This window comes from Hemicordylus capensis, chromosome 2, assembly GCF_027244095.1.
Source record: "Hemicordylus capensis ecotype Gifberg chromosome 2, rHemCap1.1.pri, whole genome shotgun sequence".
Taxonomy (NCBI): Eukaryota; Metazoa; Chordata; class Lepidosauria; order Squamata; family Cordylidae; genus Hemicordylus; species Hemicordylus capensis.
Genome location: NC_069658.1, coordinates 66,721,412 through 66,746,398, shown reverse-complemented (window position 1 = coordinate 66,746,398; position 24,987 = coordinate 66,721,412). Strand labels below are relative to the sequence as shown.

At 44.3% G+C, this 24,987-nt stretch overlaps 1 long non-coding RNA gene across 1 annotated transcript; it reads left to right on the top strand.

Annotated features, from left to right (window-relative positions):
• Positions 1–1,999: 1,999 nt before the first annotated feature.
• Positions 2,000–23,914, top strand: LOC128346120 (uncharacterized). Its single transcript, XR_008316793.1, has 2 exons — positions 2,000–2,070; positions 20,383–23,914. It is a non-coding gene; the product is annotated as an uncharacterized LOC128346120 (long non-coding RNA).
• The last annotated feature ends 1,073 nt before the right edge of the window (positions 23,915–24,987 follow it).

The window sequence follows — 24,987 nt, the reverse complement described above, 5'->3', positions numbered from 1 at the left end:
TCGTGTCATGTGAACAATGGCCATCTGAGGAGATCTATCTCCAGTGACCACAGGTACGTTTGGTGGCCACTTGGAACAGGGCCTTCTCTGTAGCTGCTCCTGGGCTGTGTAATGCACTCTCAGCAGAAATTTGTGGTTTGGAATCATTGTTGGCCTTCAAGAGTTTGGCCTTCCAGGCTTTTAAAACTGCTTTAAAATGTTCTTAATTGTTTTAATGATTTTAAACTGTTTTAAAATTTGTTTTTGTATTGATTGTTTTAAATGATTGTTGTGCACCACCCTGAGCCTTTGGATGGAGCGGTATGAAAAATGTAGTAAATAAATAAATAACCAACCAACCAACCAACCAACCAACTTCACTCTTTGTGAGTTGCCAGAGACTGAAACCCAAGCAGTAGCAGCCTGCACAAATAGAGTAGGGGGCTGGTGAACAAGCTGCAGATGTGGCTTGTTCCCACTCAGCTCTCCCCACAACAACCACCTGGTATGTTAACCCCAGGCACGCTCTGCTCATTTGCCTGGTCACAGGCAAATGCACAGACTGTGCATCTAAGTTTCACATGGCAGCAGAGGAGGTAATGGAAAACAAGGTGGCTGGGGCAGGGAGCGGTGAGTGGGAATGAGCCACACCTATGACTCATTTACCACCCTCCCTGCTCCACCCTTATGGACTGCTACTGAACCCAAGGAGCATATGACTAAGGGTGTCATGGCTTTCTGTCCAGTGCACCAAGGTGGTTGGGGTTCTGTCGTATTTTCACAGGCGCATGATTGTGTGTGGACTGGGTTGAGAGACATCATGGGATTGTTTGGGGCATCGCCATTTATGGATCAATACTGCATGTGCATAAATAATGCAAGGGTATTGGTCAGTGACCTTGTGATAGGAGGAGACTGGCAGGGTTTCAAAAAATGCTGTGGAAGTGTCTATCAATGTTGCTAGTATCAGTTGCTGTGAATGCATCAATTCATAATGCATAATGTTGAATGCATAAGTTGCGGGTATCAGGTGCTGTGAATGCATAAATTACTTCAGAATTAACCATCTAGAGGCCACCAGCATAGCAAGACAATAGGCACACACCATCCATCCATTCATCCATCCACCCATCGATTCATTTAATTTCATATATAACTCATCTTTCTTCCATCATGGAATTCAAGGTGGCATTCTTGTGCCACCATTCTAGGCACTGGCTAAACCTAAACCTCCTTAGCTTCAGCATGGTAGCTGTATCATGTACCCTCAGACAATAGGATCAAGCTATCTACATAGATAGAATCATGGCATCTTGAAATACAAAGTAATCTCGTATGCTTTGTGCTAGCCATGGATTTCTCTTTGGATTCACTCAGATTTTATTCATCTCATTTTCTTCTGGTGTAATAGAAATGCATGCTGTCACTGCAGTGAAACAAATAACTGCTTATGAGAATGTAAAAGGAAGAAAATTAGATATTGACTGAGGAGAGGAATTTCTAATTGGCTGTGAAAAGTTAATTCACTATGGTATAGAAGATGAGTTTCAAAACGGATTCTCAGCTATGCCTATGTCCTTTTGACTGTATATTTGGCACCAGCAATGAGATTCTCTCTCTTTTGGTTATTTACTCATCCCACCAACCCCCTGCCTTTTAATGCTGGCATTGCATATTTTCATATGAGTGCCTGGGCTACAGTTCCGTGTAGCTCCAAACAGGCGCGTAACAACGGATCGGGCAAGGGGAGACGGTTGTCTGGGGGCCCCACTGCCTGGAGGGGCACCCCAGGGGCACCTCACGTGACTCCCCATTGCCCCCTGCCCAGCCCCAAGGCCCCTCAACCACTTGCCCTCTTCGCCGTCTCTCCTGCTTGTTCTGCTGGCCCGCAATCGAAGCAGCAGGCAAGCTGCAAAGAGCTCCTTTTCTCCCGCCTCTCAGCTGATCGGCAGGTGGGCGGGGCTTCCACGGAGGCCTCCGTGTAGGCCGCAGTGAAGCCTGAACTCCAGTAGGGCCCAAGCCAGCCAGGAAGGAGGAGGCAGCCAGAGAGGCCTCCACTGTTCTCTGCAGCAGAAGACCCCCTGCTGCCAGGTAGAGTGTGAACTCCTTTTTGTGGTTACCTTCCCCACCCCCCCACCCCCAGATATATAGGGATCTGCTTGCCATAGGGCTTTGAAATGGGGGGGACTGAGAAGTCTCTGAATATTTATTTTTAAACAGCTTGGAAAATTTGCTGGCTTAAAAAAAACTATCTAAAAAGTCCTGTAAGTGGCTTGTTTCATGGCAGAAAATTACAAAAACTTCTGGAAGAAACAGTATTATATTTATGTTATTCATTCATTTATAAGTGCACTTATGTTCAAGTTGTTTTGCAACCCAGAAGGTCTGAGTGAGAACTGTGAAGCATGTCTTGTGCTTTTATTTTATTTTATTTTTCTTGTGTGTGAACTGCTCCCCAATAACTTGCAGGGACTTCAGGGTAAATCTGGCCAACATGTGAATGCAGCACCTCTATTCCAGAGGAGATGTGTGTTAAAGGGCTTTAAAAGCCTCCTGTGAAAAACCTCCTGGAATCAAACTTGACTGAATTTGTTCAGAATTCTGAGAAAACAAACATAGGCTCACCCTGCATGGTTGAAAGTCTCCTTTGCTAATCTGCAGCGAGGGGGCCATTTTAATCATTCATCTTTCTAGTGTGTTCTAGGCATTAAAAGTAAAACAAATGTATAGTACTCAATGTATATCACTATATATTGTGACGTGTGCGTGTGTGTATTCAGTGAAATGTATTTCCAGGCAGCATACTTATTTTGGAATATCAGACTTAAATCCTTGGGGGCCTGGGGTGTGCGGAGGCCCTGGACTTTGAGTGGGGGGGGCCCATTTTAAAATCTTGTCTCTGGGCCCACTCCAATCTTGCTACGCCCCTGGCTCCAAATCACGCAAATTAAAGGCAAACATATCCTATCGAAGCAACACCAGAGAGTCATTCATAAAGTGTGCCACACATCAAGGGAGAGGGTTAGGGCAGCAAAATTATAGCAAGAGGGGCTCACGGGTTTTTTCCCCCACAGTAAGCAACTCCTGCAATAGCTTTGCTGTAAAGAAATCTTTCTATAAATGTACGCAAATGTTATGGCAATTGTCAAGTTACTGCTTCCAATGGCCAGGATCAAGCCTCACAGAAAGACCCTCTTTTGTATGCAGAAGTGCAAGTTTTTGCATAAGATATACACGTACGCTGACATTCACTGCAGCATTGCTGTGCTGTGGCACCACTTCCATTCCGGACAATAGGGAAACTTACAGAAGTGTGGAGCTCTGGAGGCCAAGACAACGCATCCTGGTCTCAGGGTATTCCACAATGCACCATGCACTGAGTGTGGTGCATTGGAGGATCCCCCCAGGAGGTGGGTGCTCTAGGCACCTGCAAGCAGCCTGCATGGTCACACAGTCATGGAGCCTGGGTTAAGGGAGTCCTCACACCCCCAGGCTAAAAGTTGGGCTAAAACGCCAGGCTAGTTGGCGGCACTGCCCTGCTGGGATCGAGCCCAATCCCAGTGGTTCTCATGTGCAGTCTAACCTAGGCTGGGCTTCCCTAGCCTGGATTAGGCTGTATGTGAGAACAGCCTCAAAAACTGTTCTGCCAGGTTTGGAAGCTGTGTTGCTCTAGGGATGTGCACGAACCGGTTCGGAGGTCCCTCTGCCGGGCTTCAGACCAGTTTGGCAGTCCGGCATTCGGCCGGTTTGGTGGCAGGGAGTTACCTTTAAGGATCAGGGAAGGTGTCCTTAACACACACACCCCGCATTTCCCCCACCAGTGCTCTTGCCAAAATCACTGGCGTGGGGCAGCATCATACCTCCTTGCTGCCCGGGGGCCACAAGGAGGTATGCCGCCTGCACCGCCCGCCTCCCTGCACCAGCGATTTTGGTGGGAGCACTGGTGGGGGAAACACGGGAGGTGAGGTGAAAGTCCCCCCTTTTGCATTAAAAGCAACAATACTGCTGCACGGAGGTGGCAGTATCTGCGGAGAGGGGGTGAGGAGGGGAGAGTTCCCCTTTACCAAAATATTTGCCTTTACCCAGGGAGGGTGGGTGGGATGGGGTGCAGCAGTGGCAGCAGTAGCTGCAGGGAGGGAAAACGAGGAGGGGAGAGTTCCCCCTTTTACCAGGATGGGGGGCAGCGAGCTCCTTCCCCTCCCTCCTCCCAAGTGACTGCATGGCCCTCTCATCTCTCTTCTGAGCAGCCCATTTACGGCCTCATGGAGGAAGGCCAAAAGGGGCTGCTCAGCAGAGAGGTGAGAAGCCCATGCAGTCACTTGGGAGAAGGGAGGGGAGCTGGAAGGAGCCCCCTGCCCCCCATCCCAGTAAAAGAGGGAACTCTCCCCTCCTCACCCCCCACCCTACTTGCAACCGCCGCAACTGCTGCACCCCATCCCACACTCCTTCCCTGGTTAAAGGTAAATATTTTGGTAAAGGGGAACTCCCCCCTCCTCGGCCCCCCACCTTCCCCACAGCCTACAACCACCGCTGCACCGTGGCTTTTTAAGGTAAAAGGGCAGCAAAAGCCTTTTTGCCAATGGGTGGCAAACAGGTTAATCCACCCCTGTCTCCCTGCCATGCTAGTTTTATATGCACAGAGAACTCTGTTGTGGAGGAGACTTCAGACATCGATCTCCTACATGCAGTCAGAATTGTCCAGTCTACCAACAGATGCACCGTGTGGGGCTGCATGGTTATGGAGTTTGGCTCTCCGTGCCCCACACCAATATTGATCAGGAGCAGCAGAGTTGCAAATATTGTCAAGAAAGACCATAACAGGGAAAGTGCATGGACAGTTTTTATTCGCCATAGGGAATGTCAGATGAACGAATGGCTGAAGAAAGTCATTTGTCATACAGAAATATAAATGACAGCAGAGATATTTCTAGTCATTTTTCTTAGCTGTTAAATTTCCCATAGCAGGGAAGATTTGGGGAAAGTGTAAGATCCTTAAAAAGAGGCAACATATGGTATCTCATGAGGCTAAATCAAGACATATTGGTCATTTGTTTCTCAAGTTCATAGAGAGCTGAGATTCAGATTAAAATTGTGGATCTTTGGTCATATCATGTGGGTAAGGCAGTAATTTTGGAATAGTGACTGAATTGATAAGGAAAATTACTCAAAGTAGTCCCATTGAAATTAAAAGGGCAAGTTAGACAATGCTTTGAGTAATTTTCCTCATTGAGTCATCAGCCACTGTCTAAAAGGCACACACTTTAGAGCTGCTGGTAATTATATAGTGTATCTTGGTTTGGCATAGTCTCCTTTGCTTACAGACTGAAATGCCTTTTAGACATATTTATACTTTATCCTGCTACTAACAAGCTCTGAACATCTTACATAGGTCTCAGAATCTGCAGGTCTCAGAATCTGGGACAGGTAGGCTCTGTGGAAGTGCAAATTCCTAGAGAGAACAAATGGTAGGTCCATCATACCCACACCAAGGTACTACCATGGTATCATGGACTGTGCACTCTCAAGTCTCCCTCATCTACTAAGCGCTGATTTACAGCAGAATTAGGTCAAACCCAATCATGTTAAATCAGAATGGGTCCAGTCTTTCCACTCTTTTCCAAATTCTTGGGGAAAGCCCAATTTTCTCCCAAGAATTTTCTGGGAGATCTGAAAGTCAAAGTCAATTCAGGGTGCTTTCCAGATTAGATCCTGCAATGGGACCACGTTGTATCTTGGAAGTGTGCTTCCACACTTCCTGCATCTTGACACCGCATTCCCTAAGTGCATAGCAGTATCACATTTCCAGTGTCTTGTTTCAAATTTAATCACTGCTATATAGAGCTAGGATGTCATATATCCAGCATTAAAAAGTTGCTGTTGTTTTGGTTGTTAGTTTCCATGAGACTGCTCCCCCTGCTGTTTACATTTTGAATGTGACTTGCCTGAACTGAGGCATTTTGCTGCTGTTGAGCAGCTAGCCTGGAAAGCGCCCAGGAGGTCCACCTGAGGTCCATTCAGGAGCTTCAGGCTTTCCCACTTTTTGTTTCCTTCCTCCTTTCATTTCCCAAATGTGCCTTATGAGGGGGAGGAGGATGGGGAACTGTGGCAAAGGAGAGCTTGTAATGGTGAAGGGCCCATTTTTAAGTTTCCCCTGTGCTCCTGTGACACAATGGAAACTCTGAGCATATTCAGAAGACTCCACCAGTGCTGTGCATGATGGAACCTGGACATTTAATTCCTCTGACTGAATAAATTAAGCAGGAATAATTAAAATTACAATGACCAGCATTTCAGTGACAATGGAAGGCTTTTGAGAATGCTAGGAAACCACCATGGTGATCTCTGAAATTCTGGGATATGAAGTTTTTATGAAGTTTTTATTTCCTTGGCCAGATTTAAGTCTAGGAGTGTGCACAAAGGGGTGTGCTAGGCTTGTGCACAAAACCACCTGGCCTGGTTTGGTTTGAGTTTGAATTGAACTCAAGGCCCGTTTGGTTTTGGCCCCCTTCGAACCCCCTGCTGTTTGGTTTGGTTGGGGGGGGGTGTCGACGAACAATTATTGAATTTTTCCTTTTTCTTGAACTTGCCCCCTTGGGGGAGGTCTTCTCCAAGGTGGTGGAGGGGTCAGTGGAGGCCACGCAGGGCTCCACTGTGCAGGCACAGCAGCCACCACGCCAGGTAATAGGCCCGGAAAGAAGATGCCTGAACTGGGCAATCTTTAGGAAAAGGAAGCCGGTGGAGGGAGGTGGAACCTCAGTTGACCCCCACCCCACCACCTTAGAGAAGCCCCTGGAGGTGGTAAGTTAAAAAAATATTCCCCCTCAAAAAAAAAAAATTGTTGGTCAAACCCCCGAACTGGGTGGGTGGGTGTTGGTTCAGGTCCAGACCAACCGAGGGTGATTCGGCTTGAACCTTCGAACTGAATCAGTTTGATGTCAAACCAGTTTGGATTTGAATGAGTTTGTACACCCCTAGTAGATGCAGCCAGCCAGCTAACCAAACAAGCAAAGCTGGGAAAAGGCACTTGGAACAAAAGCCTCCACCTGAGTTTCCAGGTGCAAAATTGCCAGATGTTTCTCAGATCCTCATTTATCAGAGTATTATGTAGCAACAGGAAGATTCATGTCCTCGCTGTTGTATACCCTACAGTTCTTAGGAGTAATGGTACATAGACCATGGCGTCATGAAAAACCATGCTGGCAAGGGCCACTACCTTAGATGTTGGAGAACTATTGCAAGCCTGTTAACCCCTTCTTACAATTAGTGAGATGGACTTGATGGTTGTGCGGGGAGGAAGGCTGCTGAAGCTTACCTCCTCAGAGACTATTGTTGTGTCCGTGCTGGGCATGCAGATCGCACCCCCCCAGGCAGGCATGGGCTGCCCCAGACAGCTTAGAGGGCCAGGGGCAAGACATATCATCCCTGCCCCCAGAAACTCACAATAATACACTCCACAAGCACATGGTGCATTGTGGGGAACCCTGCAGTGACGGGCAGGTGCATGTCACTGCTGCAGCACTGGCTGAAAACAGCCTATGGTGCGCATGATTAAAAAAACTGGGGCTTAAGCACTCACCCCCTTAACCTCATTTAAGAGGCTGGCTCCACAGGCGGGTTTGCTGCTGAACTGCCACCAGGATCAGGTGCAATCCCAGCGGTTCTCACGTGCAGCCATGGCTGTCCTTAAAGAGCCCTGGTGGGGTGTGGGGCCCAGGGCAAATCAGCCAGTGCAGGCCCCCCTACCAGTTAATTCTAATGGGAGTTAAAAGAGTGGGGCCTGGGGCGGTCACCCTGCTTGCCATGCCCCAATGACAGCCATGCGTGCAACCAAGCCCAGGCTTGGCTGCCTTAGACCAGCCTTGGTTATGCATGAGAACAGCCTCAGTGTCTGATTGACTCAGTATATTTATGCACTCCCTGCTTTTCTGAGGAGTGAGAAGTTCCAGGGACAGCATGATCCAAGTTTGGTTTTCTTGGATGAGAGAGCACTGTAAATGTTTGACAGTTTTGTAATGTTTATTTACAAAAAAGCAAGCAGAACACAAGTGGTGACAAATAGCAGGCACTTAACAGATCCTCTATTCCACATCAGACTACCAGAAATTATGGAGATTCTCTCTGGTAAGAGATACCCTTCTATTACAGCAGAGTACACTGAGACACAACACAACAAAGTCTGCCTAGGCATGTATGCATGCTGAGAGTAAAAGAAACTTGGAGCCAGTTCATAGTTTCAAATCAATATAAGGAGTCTTTATTGGTGAACTCCATTCTAGATAGGAAAGTGGAGAGATAGGATCTCTAATCTATATAGCTAGATGGATGCAGAGAGATGATTTCTGCATCTCTGCACACATGGTGCAGGGAGAGAGGAGCATGTGTGTTGCAGGGGAGAATAAAAAGGAAAGAGGAAGTGGCAAGGCAGGCAGGAAGGAAGTCCCTGAGAATAGCAATCTACATATCAAAGGGATAGTGTCAGAGCAGTAGAGAAGGGATGACCAATGTCTTGACCCCTCTAGCCCTCTGACTCACTAGTCTGTCCCCCTCTGTCACTGAGATATGAGACAGTGCAGAGTCCTTCACTTCCAACAAGAAAGAGGCCCTACATCCTCAAGGTGCCTTCAGCCTACTTTCTCTCTGCCTCTTTCTCTCTCTTCCAAAACATGAAGTGCTGTTTTTACACACACAAATGCTTGTTCTGAGCACAATCTCAATTGCTAACTATCTTCCAATGCTTATTAGATTATTATTAGCGAGCAATCTCCTTCAGAAATGAGTGGTCGGTCACTTCTAATACCATGTCCACCCCTTTGAGATTCTGAAAATGGCTGCTCAGCATGGGAGCTTCATCCTGGAGTTTCAGTCCAGCTGGGATATGGCAAACCTCATAAACTTGATTCTGCAGATGGGAGCCTGATTGGGAATATTGCCTTTCTGGGGACTGCAGGAGCTGCCCATGTGTTTGTTTTTCTTCAGAGCCATCTGTGATACTAATCAAACATTCTGGGACAAATTCTGCTCTTATTTACCCACATATTGCTTCTTTTACTTAAAGGGAGCAGCACAATGAAATGAGCTCAGAATGTATCCCAATGTGATTTAATATGCCATGTGTGAGAAGATGAATGAGCAGATTTCCTTGTAATCCATCATCCAGCTCCCTCCCCAAAAAACAAACCACTGTTAGAAGGAAGTCAAGCTTGAAGATCTTGATTTAAACAAACAAGTTTAAAGAAATATGGCATATAATACATTGTGAAATAATTACAGCATATACATATATGCTTATTCATATACTTCATAATTCCTGAAGGATTATTTATTTATAAGTAAAAATGATTAAGTAAAATAAGGCATTACAGAAAGGAACTGCTTGCATGAGCATTTATATTTCCATTTAAGGAGGGATTTAGTCAGGTAAAGTGTAGAGATTGCAAAAACTATTAAAGCTGCATGATATTTTACTTGAATAAAAAGAAACAACCCTTGTGGACTGAAATGCATATAGTTTCTTTTTAGACATATTCATAATTTATCCTGCTGCTCCTCTAACAAGCTCCAAACATCTTACAAGTGATTTTCCATTGTATCTTTCTTTATACAGCTGAGGGCTGACTTGTAAGGCAGACCTCTAATCTGTAGACCTCATAGGAACTTGCAAATGTCTTGTTCCTTTCTACAATGCCCTTGTTCATTAAAAACTAGTGTTTAAAAGGAAAAGGAAAAAAACTAAGCCTGTTTAGTTCAACTTTCACCACAAATGATGGAATCACCACCTAACAGTCTTCACACGCCTAATAACTGTATACCACAATCAAAAATCTGGGGCACCACATAATAAATCTGCAGAACACCAAATTCCACCTTACTGAATTGTAAAAGCTTTCTTCTTCTTTAAATAAAGGTAGTGAACTTTGATAAAATAACACAGAAAATAATTTGCATGTGTATTTCATATTTTTCACACCCTTTAATGCTGTAAATTCCCCTAAAGGTCTTTCTGAAATCTGAAACTTAGGAGTCAGCAGAATAACTGGTACTGTAATTAATATACTTTACACACACACACACACACACACACACACACACACACACCCCGCATGATTTAACACACTACATTACCATCTGTTTTGTTCTCAATCCCTAAAGTAAATATGTTGCTCTTTTTATATGCAGGCTTTCACAGTAATCTAAAATAAAAACACTTAATAACTACAACAGAAAAAAACAGAACTATATAAACTTCCAAACTTAATTGCAAGATAGAAGTTTGCTGAGCATCTTTTATATCCCACGATATGACAAATCTTAACGAATATTCACAGAAGCTGTTTTGTTTGGTCATAATTCCCCTTTCCTGGTGCTCCTGCCCAGCCTAACCCCATCCCCAAGACTGGCTCTAAGCTGAGGTTAAGGGAGCAAGTGCTTCCTTAGCCCGGCTGCCAGGATCGTGTGTCTCCTCAGGCTCCACGCAGCCCGAAGAGACACATAGGTTCTCTGCACTTAGAGCACCCATCTGATGGGGATCCCATCAATGCCCCACGCACATGGTACAGTGCATTGTGGGGATATTTGGATACCGGGACACAGCCTGGCCTCTGGAGCGCCACATCACATGGGGGAGCACGGTCCACGCTCCCAGCAGCATTTATGTGATCATCTGGCAGAGGGAGGGGAGGTGAGTTGGAGCAGCCTTCCAGCACTCTCAGTTGTGTGAATGGCGCCATTTACTTTCCCCACTGCTGCCACCTGCCACATTTTAGTCAACTATTTTTCTGCTCTGGGAACACCTTCAGTTTTCAGTGTTTTCTGTTTTGTAAAGACAATCTTAGCTGCCACTAATAAAGTCAGTAGAAACAGTCTTGTTTTTACCCTTGTGTCCTTGTAGAACCCCAACAAAATTACCTTTCCGGCCTGATTTGGACAATGCATCCATCTGTCCCTGCCTACCGTGATGCGATGTGGGAGATAAACATCCACATTCTGCTCTCGTTCCTGGTGCACTGTCCCAAAGCCTCATAATTGCAAAGGTAGTAATTAGAGATGTGCACAGAATCGGTGGGGGGTGGTTCAAGGCAGGGGAGGGTGCCTTACCCCTCCTGCCATGTTTCCCCCGCCAGCATTCCATTTAAAAAGTTGGGGCAGCAGCATACCTCCCTGCAACCTCGGTGTCCTCCTTGGCTGGAAGTAAAAGGAAGTACCTGGCACACGTGTGCACATGCCGGGCGCATATGCGTGCGCGTACATGTGCATGTGCATGTAATGTTCGCTAGTGCACATATTGAGTGGGCATGCTAGCGGGTGCAATGTACACATGCTGGGTACTTCCTTTTACATTTTAAATGGTGTGGAAATGTAGCAGGAGGAGTAAGGGCACCCTCCTCCGCTCTTAAAGGTATGCCCCCCCACCTTCGAACCAGCAGAACCGCCAGTTGTTCGAAGCGGTTTGGAGGCCCATAAAGGGCCTCTGAACCAGTTCTGTGCACATCCCTAGAAGTAATTTGGCAAAACACACCCTATCACATGATTTAAATATTACATTGAAGTAGTATTTAAATCACATGTGTGGGCAATTTTCATGAACTGCCCCCCCCCACCATATAATTGTGAGACTCGGGTGTGGTGTGCAGGAAGTGGGGTGGGACAAAGAACTTTCTTATGGGCCTTGTTTCCTGAGCATCCTCATGTTCAAGGTTTGTCTGAAGAGAGCAACAGGGAACATGGAGAGAAATCCTCAAAACGAAGAACTCAGGCTGGCTCTGCATAAGGCTACTGTTCTGACCATTTCCCTATATGTAATAACTCTATGGCATCAGAACTGTATATAATCTACATCTGAAATACTACATTCTGGGCATCTCTACCAATTGATTTCATATATCAAATTAATGCTCTTTGTTGTTTAGGACCACATACATGTAGGCTTATACTGAGCTTTATTTAGATTAAAAGCAGATGTAACATACATGTAACTGTTGCTTTTATATGTTTTCCACACGTATGCTGGTTAAGTTTGATAGTGGCTGACATCCAGACTCATGAAGTTTCTGTGCAGTGATACTGCACTGATGTTATGGTTGGGGAGGGGTGATTTCCATCAGTCTCCCATTCCTTCAGAAGCTGATTGTGCCTCCCAAAAATGTTTCCCTGAGGGCTACACAGTTCGTAGGGACATATCTTCAGGAGCCACCATCAGCTTCAGAGGAAGGGGGCTGTTGGCTTTAAAATGCCTACTCCTGTGCCTCCAGGCATTGTCCAGTGCTTCATTTGTCTGGATGTTGGCCAGAAACTCTGTTCCATTGAATTATAATATAATCTTCATGCCCTACACAGATTCCATCCCCAGCTTCAGAACAAACAGGAGTTTACTTGCGCAACTGTGTGCATGCTGTGTTACAGTACATGCATGGGAGGAGAGCTGGTCTTGTGGTAGCAAGCATGACATGTCTCCTTAGCTAAGCAGGGTCTGCCCTGGTTACAAATGAATGGGAGACTAGAAGTGCAAGCACTGTAAGATATTCCCCTTAGGGGATGGAGCTGCTCTGGGAAGAGCATCAGAAGGTTCCAAGTTCCCTCCCTGGCTTCTTCAAGATAGGGCTGAGAGAGACGCCTGCCTGCAACCTTGGAGAAGCTGCCCTCAGTCTGTGTGAAGACAATACTGAGCTAGATAGACCAATGGTCTGACTCGGTATATGACAGCTTCCTATGTTCCATGGCAATTTGTTCTGTATGTGAGGCACTATAACTAAAATGGTAGTGGGTTTTGCTATTGATCAAGTGCTTTTGCTTTTTATACCTTACTCCAAATTGTATATTTCATTTTCTTTCCGGTTTGTATTCTACTGTATGTGTATGGCTTTTCCTCTTTGTATTCAAAGGAGGAAATTATTTCTTATTTTCTTTTTATATTTATTATATAATAATAAATATACTATTAAAATTATTTCTTCCTTATTTGGTATATTTCCAAATTTGCCAAGATCAAGGGTGGTGCTCTCAAATTAGATACCCAATAATGAAGTATGTTGTTATCTATTTTTCTAGCATAAATGTCCCCCCTCCTCCAATTTGTTAGGTATTGTATATACATGCTCTATAAGATGCTGGTTATACAAAGTGCTACATTGTCTATGGTTTTCTAAGTCAGTACACGTTTCAAAGTTGTTGCACAATGATACACCTCAGAATTTTAATTCCTTCCTGCAATGATCAAAAGTTTCAAGCATAAATCTTTTTCATTAATTTTCAGTAACAACTGCTTTATTAATTAAGATATTTTAAATACAGATGACCTTACAGTACAACTCAGTGACGTATTTGCAGAAAAAACCTTGCATTTAATTTGACCTCTTATTTTAATTCAGTAGTCTTTCCAGATAGTTATACATGTAAAGTGCATTATTGTAGCTGAACTGAACTATTTAATTAACACATTAAAACTTTATGCTGAATAATTTAAGGTTACAAATATTGCTCTTTAATGTTGCTAATTTACTTTCCTAGTGAAGTTGATTAAACATATTTAATGAAAATTCCCACAAAGAGCTATTTAATTAAATACAACAATTTACAGTGGGTGGGATCAGTACAACCAAGAACAGAGTTTCGGCTTTCCATTTTCCCTCTTCCTTCCAAGTTCAGCCTTGCTTGTGCCCTCTGTAATGCTTGAAGGGGGAATAGATATATTTTGATGTTGTGTGACTAGAAGTGTCTTTCTTCTACACAAGGGGCTCTCTCTTAGATTCCCCATCCCCTAAGGGGAATCAGCATAATTATGGTCAAACTAGATGTTCTTCAACTTACAGTAAGAGGCTGTTTATTTGGTTCAATAAAAGCAGTCATGGGAAGTGCTTATTCTAAGCAGCACTGTGGTACATGGGGAGGTGGGTGTTAGCCTCATGGGTGATTTTCAGTAAGAAATCAGCATGGTGGTAAAAAGCTAAGTGCCCCAAAGCGGCTACCTGAAGCATTTTGAAGACATATAAGAGATTTGGGGAGCTGATTTTTGGGAGGAATATGCATAATGAGAAAAGACTAACCTCTTCTTCCTGGTACACCATGGTCCCAATCATAATCAGGCCCACAAAGCTTATTTTAGTCAAATAAGAGGCACTTCTGCTTCTCAGCATGCAATTCATATTAATGCAAATAGGGACATACCTAATTAGTATGGCTGTAGAGAATGTTTTGAGCTCAAAATGAGCCGTTTTGAGTGTTACGAGCTCGAAACAGAACACCCTTCAAATGAAGGGCCTGTTTTCAGCTTGAAATAGAATGACCCCAAAACAAAATGTCCTCGTTCTGATTCGGAATGTTTCAAGTGTTCTGAGGACCATTTTGGAGACGTGTTTTCCACTTGCTGACTGGTTTTGGCACTGGCTTCCAGTCTCCTTGCTTCTTGGCTTGCTTGTTATCATACAAATACAAAAATAAATAAAATAAAAATACAAAAAACAAATACAACAAATATTTATATACCGCTTTTGAAGAGAAGTTCCCAAATTTTGAATCCGAATTTGCAAAGGCCTACCATCTAGCTCAGTATTGCCTACACTGACTGGTGGCAGCTCTTCAAGATTACAGGCAGGATTCTGTTCTAGTCCTATCTGGAGATGCCAAGGATTGAACCTGGGACCTTCTGATGCTCTACCAGTGAACTATACGGTCCCATCCCCTAATAGTTCACATCACTCACATGTAGTTACCCATCCAAATGTAAACCAAGATAAACCCTGCTTAGGAAGGGGGACAATTCATGCTACTATTGCAAGACTGACTCTTCACCCCACAGCATGGTATGAAAATAATTCATTCCCAGGTCCTATAAGGGTGACCATGACCACAAATGGAGGGTGAGGTGTTCTAGCGCTGCCTGATTTGTCCCCAAACATACTAGCCAAAGGCATGAACAAGCTTTATAGTTCCCCTTCTTGCACCTTTTGGTCCTAACATTCCTCAGTGATCTGCAAGAGCAAGTTATCTAAAGAAGTCAGGATGTTTCCACCCATTTCTCCTGCAGCCACCTCCCAGGCTGCACTGGGAGCTAGCGAGGAAGGGACCCTTTTCTACAACTCAGAAACATTCGGAAAAATCTGCTGGAGATGCCCTTTGAGATGAAATGTCAGTTTCTCTTTGCATTTGGTTTAAATGTCTACATGTGAAGCTTAGAATGTCCAGAAATGACAACTTGTACACAAGAATAAATGTAGTTGCCTGGGACCACATTGGCCTAGCATACAAAATAGAAATTAGACCTCTGTCAAATGCATCAGTTTTATGGAGCAAAGCTTGACAAGTGCTGGACAGGCAAAGATTGTATGTAAAGCAGATTCTTTCTAACCCAAGGCTCACTGTTTCCTAGCACTGAATATTCAGCATAAAACCATAGACCATGAATGCATACCTGCCAACATGTCCCTATTTTTCCCTTCAGGTGAATTAGGGACATTTTGGCTGGTATGCATAAGCATGTGGAGGCATCAAAGACAGAATGAAGGAAGGATCATAGGAAACTGCCATATACTGAGTCAGACCATTGGTCTATCTTGCTCAGTATTGTCTTCACAGACTGGCAGCGGCTTCTCCAAGGTTGCAGGCAGGAATCTCTCTCAGCCCTATCCTGGAGAAGCCAGGGAGGGAACTTGAAACCTTCTGCTCTTCCCAGAGTGACTTCATCCCCTGAGGGGAATATCTTGCAGTGCTCACACATCAAGTCTCCCATTCAGATGCAACCAGGGCAGACCCTGCTTAGCTATGGGGACAAGTCATGCTTGCTACCACAAGACCAGCTCTCCTCTCCTTCAGACCAGCCTCTCAGGGTTAGCGTCCTGAGAGGACAGGAGCAGGAACACTATTAGGCCATGCCTGCCTCATCCAACCAAAGCTATTGGGTCGAGGGTAGGAATTTAGGAAATCCTCTATCATCACATCTAATGGGTGTGTGGTGATGAGAAAATGCAAACAATGATTTAACTGCTCCTGAGGATGGAAGCATGAAAGGGTTTGCCTGGATATTTGGGAGATGAGGAAAGTGGAGAAAATACCTGTTGTGGCATCCTAGGGGTTCTACTAATACTACTATTACCACTACTACTATTTATATACTGCTTTTCAACAAAAGTTTCCAAAGTGGTTTATACATACATACACATACATACATACATACATACATGTCTACCCTGAGTAGTGGGAGTGACATAATTTAGTAGCAGGTTTGTTAAATAGTCAATAATGTTGTGCCTCTTGCTATCCCAAAAGCTTGTGTCTCATCTCCTTATTGCCAGGTGTGGTCCTGATGAACTTTTCCTTTGCATATGCTTTTCTGAAATATACCCAGGATCCCCCAGGGTCCCGTAGCGATCTGTACTGGGACCAGCTCCTTTAAATTTATTCATACATGATCTAGAAGTTGGGGCAAGAAGTGAGGTGGCCAGATTTGTAGGTGATACTAAACTATTTAGGGCAGTGAAATACAAAAGAGGTTGTAAGGAGCTCTAAAAGGATCTCTCCAAACTGAATGAGTGGGCCACAAAATGTCATATGTGGTTCAGTTTTAGTAAGTGTAAGTGAAGCTTATTGCAAATATATGTGGGGCCCCCCAAAAGTGAAGATTATTGCAGCATATGTGTGTGTGGTGGTGGGGAACCTCACATATATGCTGATGAGGTCTGAGCTATCGATGACTGCCCATGAAAGTGTTCTTGAGGTCATAGTGGTCAGGTCATTGAAAGTGTCAGTTCAATGAGCCAGTGTGGTATAGTGGTTGGAGTGCTGGACTAGGAAGGGAGAGACTCAAGTTCCAATCCCCATTCAGCCATAAAACTCACTGGGTGACTCTGGGTCAGACATGTATCTCTCAGCCTAACCTACCTCACAGGATGGTTGTGAGGATCAACATAAGAGGAAGAGTGGGATATAAATGTTTTTTTTTAAAAAAATGTGCAGCAGCTGCGAAAAAAGCCAGTTCCATGCTTGGAATCATTAGGAAGAGGACTAAACATAAAACTGATATTATCATGCCCTTATGCAAAACTATGGTGCAGGTGCATTTGGAGTGCTGTGCACAATTCTGGAAGCCAGCGTGGCGTAGTGGTTAGAGTGCTGGACTAGGACCGGGGAGACCCAAGTTCAAATCCCCATTCAGCCATGAGACTTGCTGGGTGACTCTGGGCCAGTCACTTCTCTCTCAGCCTAACCTACTTCACAGGGTTGTTATGAAAGAGAAACTCAAGGATGTAGTACACCGCTCTGGGCTCCTTGAAGGAAGAGCGGGATATAAATGTAATAATAATAATAATAATAATTCTGGTCAGCATACCTCAGAAAGGACATTTTATAACTGGAAAAGGTACAGAAGATGGCAACGAAGATGTTCAGGGGCCTAGAGCACCTTCCCTATGAGGCAAGGCTACAACACCTGGGGCTTTTTAGTTTAGAAAAAAGACAACTGAGTGGAGACATGATAGAGGTCTATAAAATCATGCATGGTGTGGAGAAAATTGATAGAAGAAAAATTTTCTCCCTCTTGCATAAGACTAAAATCAGGGGTCATCCCATGAAACTGCCAATAAATTTAGGTCTGGCAAAAGGAAATACCTTTTCACACAACAGATAATTAACCTATGGAATTCTCTGCCACAAGATGTGGTGACAGCCACCAGCCTGGATGGCTTTAAGAAGGGTTTAGATAAATTCATGGAGAACAAGTCTATCAATGGCTAATAGTCTGAGGACTATAGGCCACTTCCAGCATAAGAGGCAAGATGACTAAATACCAGTTGCAGGAGAGCAACAGCAGGGGAGAGGGCATGTGTGAAAGAATCCCAGAGGCATGTGAGAAACAGGAGGCTGGACTAGATGGGCCTTAGGCCTGATCCAGCAGGACTGTCTTTTGTATCTGATTTCTGTTGGTTTATCCTCCTTCACTCTGTATTTGGCAGGGCCGCTTAGAAACGACATTCTGATATATAAACATGTCATGTGAGCAGCTTATATGGGGAAGGGCAGGAATCAGACTGAATCATTGAACCCAAAACCCAGAAGAATAATGGATTTGGGACCCATGTTATTTGCAAGAGAAAATCAACTGCTTCAAAGCCTTGCCTCTCATATTTATTCTTTTTTTAAAAAATTACCCTGCTAAATATTCACTAAGAAGTTTCAAAGTGACTTAAAGACACACAATAAAAAAGAGTAAAAATATAATCAAAGTATAATGCAATAAAACAATGTCAGTAAAGCAACAGTTTTTACATGTTTTTACATAAAAACATAAGCAGAAGAAAAACCAAATCATAAATTAAGGGAAGGACCCTGAAATAGGTATTGAATTTCCATTTAAAGTGAAACAAGAAGGAAGCAATCCTAGAATCCATATTCTAGTGAATAGTGTTAACTTCTGTATATACTCTCCTGTTTTGATACTTTAGCACTTATTGACTTGATTATATTCAATAGGCATTGGTCATTTGTTTTAAAGGTAGATGTTAAGGAAGTCAACTATCCCTGCAGCAGTTTGTGTTACCACACAAACAAACAGCTTGAGACAAGCCCTTGCCTACAGAACTAACAGAAGGCGAAGCTCTTGCAGAGTGTTGTAAATAAAACTAATTTAAATAATGCCTTCAATTGTATTGGAACACAACAGGTTGTGCAAATGTTTGGGTGGTTTCGCACTTCTCAGTATGGGTAAATGGACTAAGGCACTGAGGAGATTTCACTTCTCAGGTCAGAGGTTGGGGCTAACAAACTGCCCAGAGATGCAGGTTTGGGGCGGTATAGAAATATAATAAATAAATAAATAAACAAACAAACAAACAAACAAACAAACAAACAAATGAGTTCCTGCCAAAGGGAGCAGGTCTTAGGGTAGCAAGCATGCCTTGTCCCCTTTTTAAATCTGGGTCTGCCCTGGTTACATTTGAATGGGAGACTACGAAGCTCTCCTCACCATCAGTGAGGAGAGCTGCCAAGGTTAACTGCAGGGAAGGAGGCTTTACCTTCCCTTCCCCAAAGACGATCCGAGGGTGTTCCCTGCATGGGCGGATCGGTGGCACAGACTAGTGGTGGCTCTCCTGTCATCCACTGTGTCTCACCCAGCAGCTTTGGGGGTTGAGTGAAAGGAAGCACTGCCACGCGGCGCTCTGCCCCCCAGAATCCCTGTAACGTACCATGCAAGTGAGCAGAGCATTCCTGGGGGACCCCCTCCCCGAGTGTGTCCACCATGGCTGTAAGCAGCTGCGGCAGCCACACAATCAGAAAAATTGAATTAGTGAAGCACTAACCCAGGGGGGCATTTAAAGAGGGGTATTTAAGCTGGCTTGCTGCTGGGAGCCATGCAGCTTGTGTTGGAGGACACAACCAGCCGAAACCGGGCTGGGGTCCCTTAGCCTGGTTCCGGTTGGTCATGAAAATTGCCTCTACATGTGAGCACTATAAGGTATTCCCCTTAGAAGATGGAGTTGCTCTGGGAAGAGCATTTCCTATGTTCCTTTCTGCATACTTGCATGCAGAAGGTTCCAAGTTCCCTCCCTGGCATCTCCAAGATAGGGCTGAGAAAAATTCCTGCCTGCGACCTTGGACAAGCTGCTGCCAGTCTGTGTAGACAATACTGAGCTAGATGGACCAGTGGTATGTATGTGCGTGTGTATATATATAAATACCTGAGAAAAGTTGTAAGATCTCTATAACTGATCTACTTTGAGGACTGTGTTTTAAGCGGCATGGGTTCATTTTGACATTGGTAATGCTTTAGTTATAGTTTTTTTTAAATGGATATTTTATGCATTCATTTTTATCTATTGTTTCTTCCTTTCAAAAGCTGTGTTCTGTAAATTGGTTGATAAATACAATGCAAGCAATTCTAGCCAGCGGGGGACGGGGGGAGTGCGTATCTAGAACAACCGATATCATGAAGTATTCAACTGAATTTCAAACAAGAAGTCATTTAGCTTCCGTTATCAAAACCAAGCCAAGAGTCAGTGCAAGTGTTATTTTATCCCCCTTTTAAGGTACTTGAGACAGCCATGTAATTGATGTGCCATGGCGTGTGTATGGGGGTGGGGAGCTTATGATTAATCTGTAAGATTTGAGTTCTACAATTCACTGAATCTCTGGCTTGAATATTTAGAGTGCTAATAAAGCATAACCTACAAACAATTGGCAAGGGGATGCTGTGCTGTCATAGGCTTTAGAATTAGTTCCACTGTTTGAGTCAATTCATGTATTAATGAACTCGGGCATCTACCAGCTCCTAGACATCTGTGATGGCAAAGGGGGGGGGGAAAGTGCATTATTATCTTTGCTATCTGGGTTGTGAAGTCATGTTGCATTGAAATGCTCTGTATGTTCTTATGCCAAACTGCATTAACATAGCACAGAAATGCATTTACATCTTGCCAACAGGAGGCTGAGAACAAGTCAGTGTCCCCAGACTTGCTGCATCTATAGTGAATATCAATCTTTCAGACATTGTGCATGAAGGTAGTGACAGCACTGGATCAACAGAGAAGTGTCACATCGTAAGAAAAGAGGGGATGTATGTTCCAGACAGACGGATGAAGAAGCTGGGGGGGAAATCAGGCATGAACTTCTAAGCCTTTGGGCCAGCCTGAACGCATACAGGGCATGTTTATTCTGACTGAACATTTTTGAATGGAAGTATAATTTGATCGTTGGTGTTTTTACAGTAAAGGTTTATATTTTGCAGGAAAGGTGGCTCTAAAAGAAGAGGTACAGTTTGTAGATATAACTGCAGTTGTGCCCCCAACAAATATTCATTTCTTCAACAAGCAAGTGTCCTCCTAAGCATCCTCCTAAGTGTCCTCTCTAACCTGCTCCAAAGTCAGCCCCGCGGTGTTCAGAAGAACTACGGGAGCTGAAGCGGTTAAGAGTGCAAGTGGAGGAAGACTCAGCATGGATCTGACAGATTACAACACAGAGCACATTTGAAGCGCTATACTCTGGCAGTGCAAGCAGCAATGAAGCAGTTCTTTTCTGCCTGCATTGCTTCTGCAGATTCACGTCCAGCTGAATGTGAACATCACAACCAGTCTAGGGTTGTGAGGGAGCTAGTTTATGCCCCATCCCCCTTGAATTTGAACGTGGAGCCATCAGTCACTCGCTGTGACGCTTCCAATGACTTTTTTGCAGATAAAATCTCTCATATTCGGGCTGAACTGGATTCCAGAGTCCAATGTGGAGAGGTAATCAGCTATTCCTGGATATCTCCAGGATACTATTACTGCCAAGTCCAATGTGGAGGTATCCAGCTGTTCTTCTTATATTGTTATATTGGATCACATTCAGTTTGTGACTCCTGAGGATGTGGACAAACCGCTTTGGATTGTGCATCCCAGCCCTACAACCTGTTCTCTTGATCCTTTCCCAACTTGGCTTATTTCATCTGGTAATCAGAGAGGGTCTGGTAAATATCATAAATGCTTCTCTGAGTGAGGGCAGGATGCCTCCTTGTCTTAAGGAGGCTATTATTAGACTTTATTTGAAGAAACCTGCATTGGACCCCTCAGAGCTGGCAAATTACAGACCTGTTTCTAATCTTCCATGGTTGGGCAAGGTGGTTGACCAGATGGTGGCCTCTCAGCTCCAGGCAGTTTGGGATGATACAGATTATCTAGACCCATTTCAAACTGGCTTCCAAGTAGGCTATGGGGCTGAGACTGCCCTGGTCAGCCTGATGGATGATCTCCAATTGGCTATTGACTGAGGGATCTCTTGGTGGCTTTCGATACAATCGACCATGATATCCTTCTGGGTTGCTTGAGGGAGGTGGGATTGGGTGGCACTGTTTTACAGCAGTACCATTCAATACCATCGACCATGATATCCTTCTGGGTTGCTTGAGGGAGGTGGGATTGGGTGGCACTGTTTTACAGCAGTACCATAACAGATTATGTCTCTTAGAGACTGCTGCTCTGCAAAGCAGGAGCTAAAGTGTGTGGATCCACAAGGTTCTATACTATAGCCAATGCTTTTTAACATCTATTCTACACGAAAATGCTGAGAGAGATCATCAGGGGTTTTGGTGTTATCAATATGCTGATGACACCCAGATGTATTTCTCCATATCAACTTCATCAGGAAATGGCATAACCCAAATTGCCTGCTTGGAGGAGGTAATGGGCTGGATGAGGGATAACAAACTGAAGTTGAATCCAAAGAAGACATAGTTACTGACTGTGGGGAGTTAGGACCCGAGAGATGGTTTAGAACTGCCTGTTCTGGGTGGGGTTACACTCTCCCTGAAAGATCAGGTACATAACTAGGAAGTGCTCCTGGATCCCAAACTCTGTGGTTTCTCAGCTTGAGGCAGTGGCCAGGAACACTTTTTTTCAGCTTTAGCCAATATGTCAGCTACATCCATTTCTGGAGGTAAATGACCTTTAAACAGTAGTACATATGTTGGTAACCTCCTGTAATGCACTCTGTGTGACGCTGCCTTTGTATGTGGCCTAGAAACTACAATTGGTACAGAATGCGACAGCCAGATCGGTCTCTGGGACGACCCGAAGGGACCACATAAAACCGATTTTGAAAGAATTTTACTGGCTGCTGCTATGTTTCCATGTGAAAAACAAAGTGCTGGTTATTACCTATAAAGCCCTTAACAGCTTGGGTCCAGGGTACTTAAGAGAGTGCCTTCTTTGTCATGAACCCTGTTGCCTATTAAGATCATCTGGAGATCCATTTGTTTGGGACTTGGGGCCAGGACTTCTCCGTGTCTGTCCTGGGGCTTTGGAATATGCTCCCTGTTGAAATCAGAGCACCTCCTTCTCTGTTTGTTTTTTGGAGAAACCCTTAAGATGTACCAGTTTTCTCCAGCTTTTAACTGAAAATTTTTAATTATGTAATGTGTTTTTATCTTTGAGCTTGTTTCATTTGTTTCATGAATTTTAACTGTTTTATACTGTTTTTACATTGGTTGTGTTTTTCAAAATATGTACACTACCTAGAAATGTATATATCAGGAGGTATAGAAAGAGGAAAATACCAATTCCAGGCATCCCCCTCTCAAAGTGTTAAAATTAGAATTTAATTTTTATTTTATTTCTAACATTTATTTTGTGCTCTTTCTCCAAGGCCCAGGGCAGTGTAAATAGTTGTGTTGGACAGAGCTGTAATTGTATGCATGGCGCTGTCCACCCAGCATCTCTTTTCTCCCCACTGAATTCAGGGTGCCCCTTTCCCACCCACTGAGTGTGTGCGAGGTACCAGCAGTGGTGGCAGTGGCAGCAGCTGTGATGGCAGCTGTGGCAGCAGCCTGGGGTAGGTTTCCCTGCCCCACCGCTTAGCTGGTTGCTATGCATGCATGACAGACAGCTGAGTGGAAGGCAAGGCACTCAGCTGCCATGCCAACCACTCAAATAGCCACTGCGTATGTGTGGCTGCCCACTGAGTGGCAGGGCAGAGCAGCCTACCCTGGGCTGCTCTGTGAAGGAAGCTGCCACCACTGCCAACACTGTGCACACACAGTAGGGAGAGAAGTTAGGGTTGCCATATACAAGCTCCCCAAATCCGGGTGGCCTAATTTGCATAGTATGCAAATTATGTAGCAACTAATTTGCATTTTTTTAAAAAAATTATCCCATATGTGCATCAGGGAGAGAGAGGGTGCCTGGGGGCCCACCACTGGGTGGGGGGCGGGTAGGTGGCTTGAACAAGGACCGCCTATGTCCTCCCTCTGCCACTATGTTCATAACTACTCTCTCAGTGAATGTCCGCTCTTGGATATTTGTGGCTGCTTAAAAAAAATAATGAAAGATTTTCGATTTGTTCAGGCTTTTACCCCTTAGGGGCTGCTGGGTCTCTCAGCTTTCCTGCTTCTGTTTCCTGTTTTTCTGGTGGATTTTTCTGGTGTTTTATCATTTTTTATTGTTTAATTGATTTTAAGGTATTAAATGTGATTTTTTAAATGGAATGTTATTGTATTCTAATTTTTGTAATCCAGCTTGGGATGTTTTATGGAAGGCGGTTTAAAAACTGAACAAGCAAACCAAGAGTACATCGTACACCTCAGAATCTTGCACACAGAGGCATTGTTAAGATGGCGATATTGGATGATCATATAGGTTGTGCTTTATTAGCACTGTAAATATGTAGGCCAGATCATTGTATATTCAGCCTTGTTCTTCTACATATAGTCCAACCCTACTAAACATGCCATTCTCTCTTCAAATGAAAGTATGAGGCAAAGCTAGGAGGCCACGGCTTCCATCATTGCCCTGAACATCGGTGTTGCCACCAGTCTTGAAAGCAAGAGGGCCCTCTCCTAAGACATATAGCAGCTTTAAGAGAGCATTTTTTTTGTTGAGACTACAGTACAAGAAAAAAGGATTAAGAGGGTCCTCTCACTGTGAATGCAGTGAGGGAGTAGTTTGCACTGAGCCAAGGGAGAACCACAGCGTTGTTTCTGCTCAGGAGTGGGAGGGGTAATCCACCTGTTGGGTGACTTTGTGAGAGGTGGGGAAGTGCCCTATATGGCACAGCCATTTTGTTGAGCCTCAGCATGTTTTGTTGAGCCTCAATATCCAAACTACAGTTTGGAGTGTTTGGGGTGCAACCCTCCCACCACCCTCCCTCCCTTTCATTAGTCTCTTTCTAGGTTTAACCAGTTGCCCTGAAGGCCCTGCAGGCTTTTGCCTCCTGCTGTAATTGGCCCTTGAGTAGAGAGGGTCTTGCCCGCATCAGGTTATACTATTTGTAATTTGGCTGTTGGGTTTCTGTTGTTAGGGTGGTAATAGGAGGGTATTGTTAGGCAGATGCCTAGAAGGAAGTGCAATCTTCAAGGTCAGGGAGAAAAGGGCAATTTGCTCTGTTTAGGAGTTGCCCAAGTTTGGTAATGGTTGGAAGTGAGCTTGCCCCTATGTATGGTTAAGGGCAAGGACAAATTTTGTACAGTGTGCCCCAGTCCTTAGCCTGTACTTAGCTGGTCTTGTGGTAGCAAGCATGACTTGTCATCTTAGCTAAGCAGGGTCCACCCTGGTTGCATTT